Source organism: Coffea arabica, chromosome 10c (genome assembly GCF_036785885.1).
Source record: "Coffea arabica cultivar ET-39 chromosome 10c, Coffea Arabica ET-39 HiFi, whole genome shotgun sequence".
NCBI lineage: Eukaryota > Viridiplantae > Streptophyta > Magnoliopsida > Gentianales > Rubiaceae > Coffea > Coffea arabica.
Genome location: NC_092329.1, coordinates 18,519,427 through 18,528,435, shown reverse-complemented (window position 1 = coordinate 18,528,435; position 9,009 = coordinate 18,519,427). Strand labels below are relative to the sequence as shown.

The 9,009-nt window shown below is 37.7% G+C and overlaps 1 long non-coding RNA gene across 1 annotated transcript; it reads left to right on the top strand.

Annotated features, from left to right (window-relative positions):
- Positions 1-312: 312 nt before the first annotated feature.
- LOC140016110 (uncharacterized) lies at positions 313-2,909 on the top strand. The gene is made up of 3 exons (XR_011822450.1): positions 313-351; positions 2,147-2,223; positions 2,895-2,909. It is a non-coding gene; the product is annotated as an uncharacterized lncRNA (long non-coding RNA).
- Positions 2,910-9,009: the final 6,100 nt, after the last annotated feature.

Here is a 9,009-nt window from a genome sequence, read left to right as displayed (position 1 = left end):
GAGAAAATCGAGCCGTAATCACACCAAACGGCCCCTAATGAGAGTTGACTTTTGGGTGATTTTGCACCACACATTGCACCTTCTCTTGGAAGCTAACTTAGATCAAACACACTCTCTCTTCTCTCTCCTCATGGCCGGCCAAAACACTCCCTCTCTCTAACTCCTTGTTCTAAAATTTCTGCACAACTAATCTCACCCAAAACCACCCGAAATCACCTCCAAATTTAACCAAACTTGCACCACACCTAGCTTGACACTTGAGGAGCATTTTGAGATGCAAAAGAAAGCTAAAACTCACGGTTTTTCTGGGGGCAAAAAGGACCGAAATTCTGCTTGAACATCAACCCCAAAGTAAGTGATGATCTACCCTTGAAAACTTGAAGATTGGAAGCTATCTTGCCTTGTTAAGTTCATGCATGCATTTGGTTAGCTTTTGTATGGTGTAAAAATGTGATTGTGGGCTCTTGGAATTCCCACACTTGGGTTGTTGTTGCTGATGTGATGATTGATGGTGATTATATTGTTGGTTTAGTGATTATAATGATGCATTAGTGGTGGGTAATTAATAGGAACTTCATTGGGTGTAAGAAGCTAAAATTTCCAATTTTGCCCCTGCCATGTTCGGCCATTTCCAGGCCAATTTTTAATGGTTTAATTGCTTGAATTGGATGTTTGTAGGATGTATTAGATGTGTGAAAAATTTCATTGAAAAATAATGAGGTTTGAATGGGCAAATGAATTTTGTTTTAGAAACCAGCAAATCTGGAAAACTGATTCGCGTATGCTCTGACCAGCAGTAGTATTTTGGCTATAACTCTGTCCTCCGATGTCGAAATCAGGTGCCGTCGGTGGCGTTTGAAACTAGACATTCCTAGCTTTAATTTGGTATATAATGCACGTTCTGATTCTTTGTGAGCAAGCCGAACCAAATGTTTTAATTTCGCTGTCCTGTTACTCTGTTCTTCTGGAATGAAGTGTTCAGGCAGCAACTTGATGCCCGAATTTGAACCAGATGGGTGCCGAATTTGGAAACGATTTCTTCTGTGATATTTTAAATCTATGAATGCATTTTCCAACGGCGTAAGCCATGCTCGATTTCGAGCTATAATGACTGAGTTGTGACTGAAGCAAGTGGACTGCTCTGTTTTGGAAAACCCTAATCTTTGGACTGGTTTGGAACCAAATCTTGGAGTGAACTTGTTAGTTGATGTTTTTGATATTAAACACTTACCAAAGATATCATGGATATATCTTAGACCCTTATTTCACAAATGAACCATGGTTGGATAACTTTCTTGGTTAAACGATTGGAAATTTGGAAAATGAAAGTCAAAGGCAGATTGCCTTAGGATTTTTCTTGAACTTTGGTTGACTAATTAACTACCTTGCCGAAGGTATTTTTCCCCGAAATTCGATAGAGAGATACTTTCCATATAGTATTGAAATAGTGCCAATTTTGGTGCCAATTCAAGTTCGTTTCGATACCTAGTTAAAATTCTAAAGTTGGGGGTTCAAATCTGGAAAATTCTCATCCAGTCTTGAATTTGCTCAACTTTGAGCTATCGTATCTTGGTACTCGAAACTCCGATTCTTGATCCGCTTGTTTTGTTATAAACTTCACTTGCAACACTAATTGAGCTGCAAATTTCAGAGGCCGGTTTGCAACGTGTGAATCGTGCCGAATTTTCAAAGTTGGCCGAAATCCAACTTAATTCTGCCATGAAAACCGACCCTGCGTCTTCAATCTCATTTTTGACCACTTTTCACTTCGATTCATGGAAACGTGTCTTCTAGGAACTTATAGTACTCTCTAAGAGGTTTTCAACGGTATAAAGTTTTCCAATTCTCGACTTATACCGAGCGAGTTATGATTTTTCAAAGATTCATCATAAAACTGGAAAATTTTCCAATTTCAAAGAAATAGAGTTTTTCAAAAACTCTTTATTCTTTTGATGTTCTTAAACGTTTTGCTTACGATTTTCATGATAAAAACTCAAATAATATTGTACCTAATAAAAGGCAAGTTGAACCTCGATTTACGTGTAATTGAGGTTCCTTTTTGCAAAATAATTCTTAGATTGTACTAGTGTACAATCTTTCTTGATAAGTGGGTTAATTGTATGATTATTCGCTATTAAATTGCCAGGCGCGCAAGGAGACCTTCAAGAGGATCTCACCGCGGACACTTGAACTTCCGGAAAATAATTCTTATTGAATTGCTCGGTGAGTGTCAAGTGTGTGAATTTTGATACTTGCTTATTTGTGGGATTTGTTGAAAGTTTTAAAAATAAGGGCGGGTGCGTACTTTATCGCACTCATTCTAATTTCAAATGAATGAATGAAATGTATTGAATGAATGAATGAAATGCAATGTTATGTCATGAATGCTTATGTCGTTGGAGTGAACCTCCTCGACTTTCAAATGAATGGGGGACGCCCAAACTCATAGGCCGTCCTTAGACTCGAGCCAGCAATGGGCTTGGTCGGGGATTTGGACGAGCCATGAGATACACATAAGCTCGACCTATTAAGAGGTCTTTCTTGGCATACTCGTTGAGTATCGCCCAAATATGGTCATTGTGGGCCCTTGGGGTGTACGGTGGACGGAGGAAAGTAAGTGGTGATCTACGGAAATGGAAATAGCGACCCGGTTGACAGGAGGGTCAATGCGGGAAGGTATACGAATGACAACGGCAGATCGAGTGGAACTTAGCTCCTGAGAGCTACTATATCCTTGAATTGTTTCTGATTACCTTTCATGTTTGATTGATTGATTATTGAAAAGACATGGCTTTATTTATTAAATTTGGGATTGTTATTTGACTAAGTGCTTGCATGTGTGTTCTTGGCCTCACGAGCGTTAGCTCACCCTATAGTTTTGTTTTCCTTAACAGGACCGACTCTTGGAGAAATATGGAGGAACCATCCGTTGTAATTTTGTTAAGACTTCTGTTATAAATTTTGACTAGGCCCTGGTTTGGGTTGTATTTTTGGAAATTGTAAACTTGAAAAGTTTGGGCCCTGATGTGTACTTTGAATTTAAGTCGTTTCATGATTACCCGATGTACTGGTTATACATTAAGTGACTTATTAAGCTTGAACGCTTCCGTATTATTGTATTCATGTTGCTCTCATCGAAGTGTTTAGTTCGGTTTGAATTTGGATGGAATTGCTTGAGTCATGGCGTGAGCTAGGCAGGCGTCCGCGGATACCCTTTGGTCCGCCTTAGGGAGATGTGGGGCGTCACAATCCCTATCTCTCTTGTTACTTGGTAAGTGATGCTAGAACACCCTACTACACCTAATGATGTTTATGTTATGCTTAGAAGTGGCTTGAGTGATGGAATATGTGATTTATTTTTTGATTTGAAGTGATTTGGTGAAGTTTTCCATTTTATGATGAATTTTCTGGTTTAATATGAATGGGATGTTGTGGCCTTGTATGATGAATGGTAATGGTTTAAAATGACTCTAGTAGGTGTGAATTGTTGATAAATGCAATCAATTTTGGATTTGGATGGAAAATGGAAAGTTAGGGTTCATAAACCCCTAATTCTGTCCGGTTTTGGATCATAGGGTTAGAGGCCGAATTGGACTTTGCTCAAAAGATGAAAGTTGTAGGTATTGATGAGTTTGAAGTGCCTACAAAATTTCAGGTCATTTGGATTAGTGTAGAGTGAGATATACCGATTTTACTCTTTCTGTTCTGGGTTGATCAGAATGCGAAAACTGCACTTGTAATTGGCCATTTTGACTGGAATTGCTTTGGATTTAGGTGTTGGTGTCTTCTGATGAAATTTAGCTGGATGTCTTAGCTACCATATGCCTTTGGAATTTTGGCATTTGGACCTGTATAGACTGAGTTATAGTAATTACAGCATTATGTGAATTGTAAACTTGTTTTTGGTGGTTCCGGTTTAGTATTTGGCATTTTTGACCAAGTTGGGCTAGGAACTGGATTGAGTGACCTTCTACATTGTTGTAGCCCTGGTTCTTAGCTTCGAAATGGTGGGTCTTGGAACCCCATCTGATAACCGTAGAGAATTTGGTGCCATTACCGCATAATAAGGGCAAAACAGTTTTTCTATTCGGGGCCAAGACTAATGCTATTTCTAATTTCTGGTTTGCTATCATGCTTATTTATGCATATGAAACTCTATTGGGGTTGTGTTCAGCATTGTTTTGTGACTCGTTATCGAGTCTCATTGTATTTGTTTGCTTGTTCTAGGAGGAAACGGTGGTGCACGACGTTCGTTTAACGACGGTGCATGAAACATCATTTTCTCACTTGGTGAGTATACTACTCACTTATTGTTACTATGTGGCTTTGCTAAATGTATATGTGATGCCTTGAAGGCTTACTTGGATATTGGAATTGATTAAGGTGAGGGTATACTTGACCGCCCTCACCCCTTTTGATAGTATCACTGATTGGCTACCGTTTTACTGCATTACTGAACTTGATATATTGGTTGGTGAATTCCATTTCATGGAAACTGCTTTGGTGTCGTTTGGACGAATGTCCAACGGCCTTACTGTATTACTGAGCTCAACCCCATTTGGTAGTCAATTGGATCGAGCCGGCGAGGGCTTGGTCGTGAAAATTGTCATGCCACGGGGACTGTACTGAGGAACCTTGTAGTAACGAGACTCTTGGTTCCGGTATACTCGAGTATTACCAAAACTACTGAAATGAAGTGCGGGCCCGGTTGGGGTATGTTAGGTGGAAGGATTGGAAGTAAAGGGTGGTGTACGGTTTGGTACTTTTAACATTGACGGAGAGTCAATGAGGTTGGATCAAGATTGCAAGCGTGGAAATGGGCTCTTGAGAGTCGACCGCATCCTTTTACCGTTTTGCTTCATTGCTTATTTGGGTACTTTAAGTGATCGGTTATGCTATATGCTATTGGTTGTTATTGTGTTAGTTGCTCACTGGACTTTAGCTCATTCCGTGTCATTTGTTTTCCTTACAGGAAAATGAACACTTTTGGAAAAGGTTGTGATAGTTGGATGCAAGTTGAGCTCATGTATATGTATTTTGAATAGCTCCTTGAGGGTGAAAACCCTAAGTGCTTTGTTTCCACCAATGTTTGGTGTGTAAATGGCTACTTGTATATGCATGAACTAAACGGATATTTTGGTAGGCCGTTTGGCTTGTAAATGTTGATTTCCATTGTATATTTATGTATGGTTATTGTTTGGATGAATTTCGGAGTGACACGCTTTTCAAACGGAAAAGGAAAAAAATTGGCGAGGATGAACAGTGCTGAATCCGGATTCTGACGTGATTTTACTGTTCATCTTCGGCTTCGATTTTCGGTTATTTTTATTTCGTGATTTTGACTTGTTTGCGCGCAATGGTATGTTCCGGAACGTAATAGAACGACGTAAACTGTACCGTTAGTCCTGGCGAGAGTTGGGCAGGCAGTCCGCTAACCCCTTTGGTTCGCCTTAGGGGAAGGTGGGGCTGTCACAATTTTAAAGAACATGAGGGTATACTTATCCTGACAAGTGACATGGAATTGCAAGAGTCTCAAGAAGAAAGATCTAAAGATGCAGTTGAAAAGAAAATTGAAGTACAACTATGGAACCCCAATATCAAATTGTTCAAGTGGATGAATCCTGTGAACAATCTCCAAATACAGTGACAACTCCTCTCTTCCTTAATCAATATTCTCCTGATTCTTATTCTTTAATTCCTGTTAGTGAGATTAATTTTATTATACCAGACGATTTTGAGTTTCATGATTGGAATAATTAAGAGTTGCGATGGCAAAATATCTCGAATCAATAAGTGCTCATGATGGAGGAGTGAGGGAAGAATTAAAGTCGTTACTTGTTTATTTGGCGCCATCTACTAGTCCATGGAAGATCGTAACTCGTGTACTCAAGAATTATTTTATTTACGAGAGCTATCAGGATTATATAGAGGATGAAACATTGAAACGAGCCACAAAATTTTATCCGCCGTAAATAAACATGAAAATGTGTAGCCAAAAACATTAAAGAAAAACGCTGCTTGGTAGGCAACCCAAGACCCTTTGTTTTAGTTTTCTCATGTTTCTGAAGTTTTTGTTAAGTGTTATTTGCGTTTAATAATTTATTGCTTTTGTTGCAGGAATCTGGCAATTAGACGTGCCCATGCCAAGTGGTCACGCCTAACAAAGGAGGTTTTAATTTGGCAGACAGAAGACCACCTAGTAGTTAGACATGCCCACGCCAAGTGGTCACGCCGAAGGAAGGCAATTCGCGTCTGAGGGCAGAGACTCTCCATTAGTTAAGCATGCCCACACCAGGTGGTCACGTTTAAGGAACTCAATTTTCAAAAATTGGTCAGAAAACTCTCTGGTAGTTAGGCGTGCCCACGTCATGTGGTCACGCTTAAACAACATAATTTTCGAGAGTTGGTCAGAAGACTCAAGGGTAGTTAGGCTTGCCCACGTCTAACACAGTGCTTCTAAAAATAAAAAAAAAAATTTCTTTCTCTCTCTTCTCTCTTTCTTTCTTTCTTTCTTTCCTTTTCTTTTTCCTTTTCCTTTTCTTTTTCCATTTTCTTTCTTTCTTTCTCTTTCTTTCTTATTTCTTTTTCTCTTTTCTTCTTCTCTTCCTTTCCTTTTTATTCCTTTCTTTTCTTTTCCAGCCGCAAGACCGCAACCAAAGAACCTCAAATTCCATTGCCACCATTGCGCTGTTCATCGTGGGTCGTTAGTTCCTGATTATCGCTGCTTATCACGCGTAATTCTTTCACATCCATCATGAGCCACCCGACATCCTTAGCTGTCGACCATAGCCTTCATCTTTATCAGTTTTACCATCAAGCTCTACATGTCTTTTGTCTCTTACCTACAACTGTGCCACAACCCCCCTTTGATGATCAGGGAAGTTTCGTTGTCCCTTTTTGCTTTGTTTTTTGTTTTTTATTGGTTACATTAGGGATAATGTAAGATTTAAGTGTGAGGACAATAGTATATTGGTATTTTATTGAAAAAGTGCAACTGTAGTCATTTTTGTTGAAATTTTTTTGATTGACTTTGTCAAATTTTATCCAATTTTTGCCTATCTTTGTGCATATTTGTTAGTTAGATGTCTCAAATTTTTCTATTGCTAAGATTTTACATTCTAATGTGTTAAGTATGACATGGTTAAATTTAAGGGTATCTCTTTGGTGAATATTTGAGATTTTGTAACTTTTGCACTTTTTGGTTAACTTCTCTAAATATTGTAAATATTTGTCAAGCATTTTTTTTGTGTAAATTGGTTCAGCTATTAATCTTAGCTCTCCATGTTTAAGAAATGAAGCTAGTTTGTGTGATTTTTAATTGTAATTTAGTACTTATTTATGAATAGTATCCGGCTATATTCCACTAATATCGTTGTCTAGTAATTGGAGGTCTTCACCACAAGTATCGATTTTTGCATCAAAAAACGACTATAACTATGAGTATGTGGTCCTTTAGCGATAAAAGCTGAGTAACCGGGCTCTTTCATTTTGCCAATGTCGGAGTTCGCGTCAAAACGCTTAAATGGCTAAAGACTAAACATTCCCGCTGAAGCAAAAAAATCAATCATGTGTGGAGATATTTTAGAAAAAAAAAAGTGTGCTAATAGTGAAAAATATGAAAGTGTTTTGAATGAATTGTTAGCCTGCTGATCGATGAATTTTAATGTTGAGATTTTGCTTAATAGTCGAACCATTTGCTTATGGATGCTGGTTGAATATTTTACACTCTTAAATTAGTTAATCATAAATTGAAAAAATCCTTGATCTTGAAATCTAGATTTGAGCAATAGCTATTGTTTGATTTTGATTGTTTGATTTGTTGTTCTCATGCTTGAGGACAAGCATAGTTTAGGTGTCGGAGAAATTGATAGGTTGCATTTTGTCACTAATTCTATGATTATTTTTCTCTTTTATTTTACCAAATATTGTATTAATTGATAGATTCTACTTATATTTGGTATTTGATACTAATTGTAGGAAGATGGAGCAAAAAGTGATAAAAAAAAGTGATTTTTCAAGAGTTTCCCAATTCAAAGTGGAGTCTACATGGATTATTGGCGGAAGATTAGGAGGAAGCCTATTTGGTTTCAAAAAGCTAAAAATTAGGAAAAGGATAGGATGGCCGGCCCGTGTGATTAATACTCAAAGGAGTCAACAATTACCATGACTGGAAACTTGGTTTTCATTTGACTAGTAGTAGTTTCCTTAAACAATTCCTTAGTTTTCGAAATTAGTGGCGGCAGACTTGTAGTTAATAAGTCACTTAGGTTTTCCTTTCTTTTAGGGGGGAGAACCGTGACTCCTGGGAGATGACGGCCGCTTGGCCCCTCAATTCGCCTTACTTTCATTAGTTTTAGAAGAAAAATCAATTGCAGCCAAATTCCATGGAGGCTAGCAAAATTTCTTCTAAGATGAGCCACTAATCTTTTTTTCTAGTCAAGGGGACAACTGAAGATTTGATTTGGCAATTACCGTAAAATCGAATTTATTTTAACTGGTTCCTCCATTTATTGGTATTTATATGTTTTTTACTTTTAATTGTTATAACCTTTGTGTTTGATTGAATAGTGCGCAATATTTAATTATTCACGTAGGCTACTTTGTTAGTTAGGGTAGTTGGATCCGTAATTATTCAATTGTCTCTGTCACGGTAGCAATAGGCGTAATTGGATTTATGTCAGGAAAACATACGATCTAATTTAAACAAACTCTCGTAGCATGTTTGTTAGTTAGGATTGGGCTTTTCTAAATCTTAATGCAATTTGGAAATTAAATCCTACGGTCATATCTAGGGTTGTTTCCAAGTTAGAAAAATAGTTAACGATCGTACTTTAACTATCGAAAAATTAAGGAAAGGCTGGTTGTTTATCACGTGTATAATAACTATAACCAATCTATTAATAAATGTTGGAATTATTTGTGAATCGATGATCAGTGTATGAACCATATTTGAAGTATACCCTTGGCTAGAGTTTTCCCATTTATTTCTGTGAATTAATTATTTTTCGC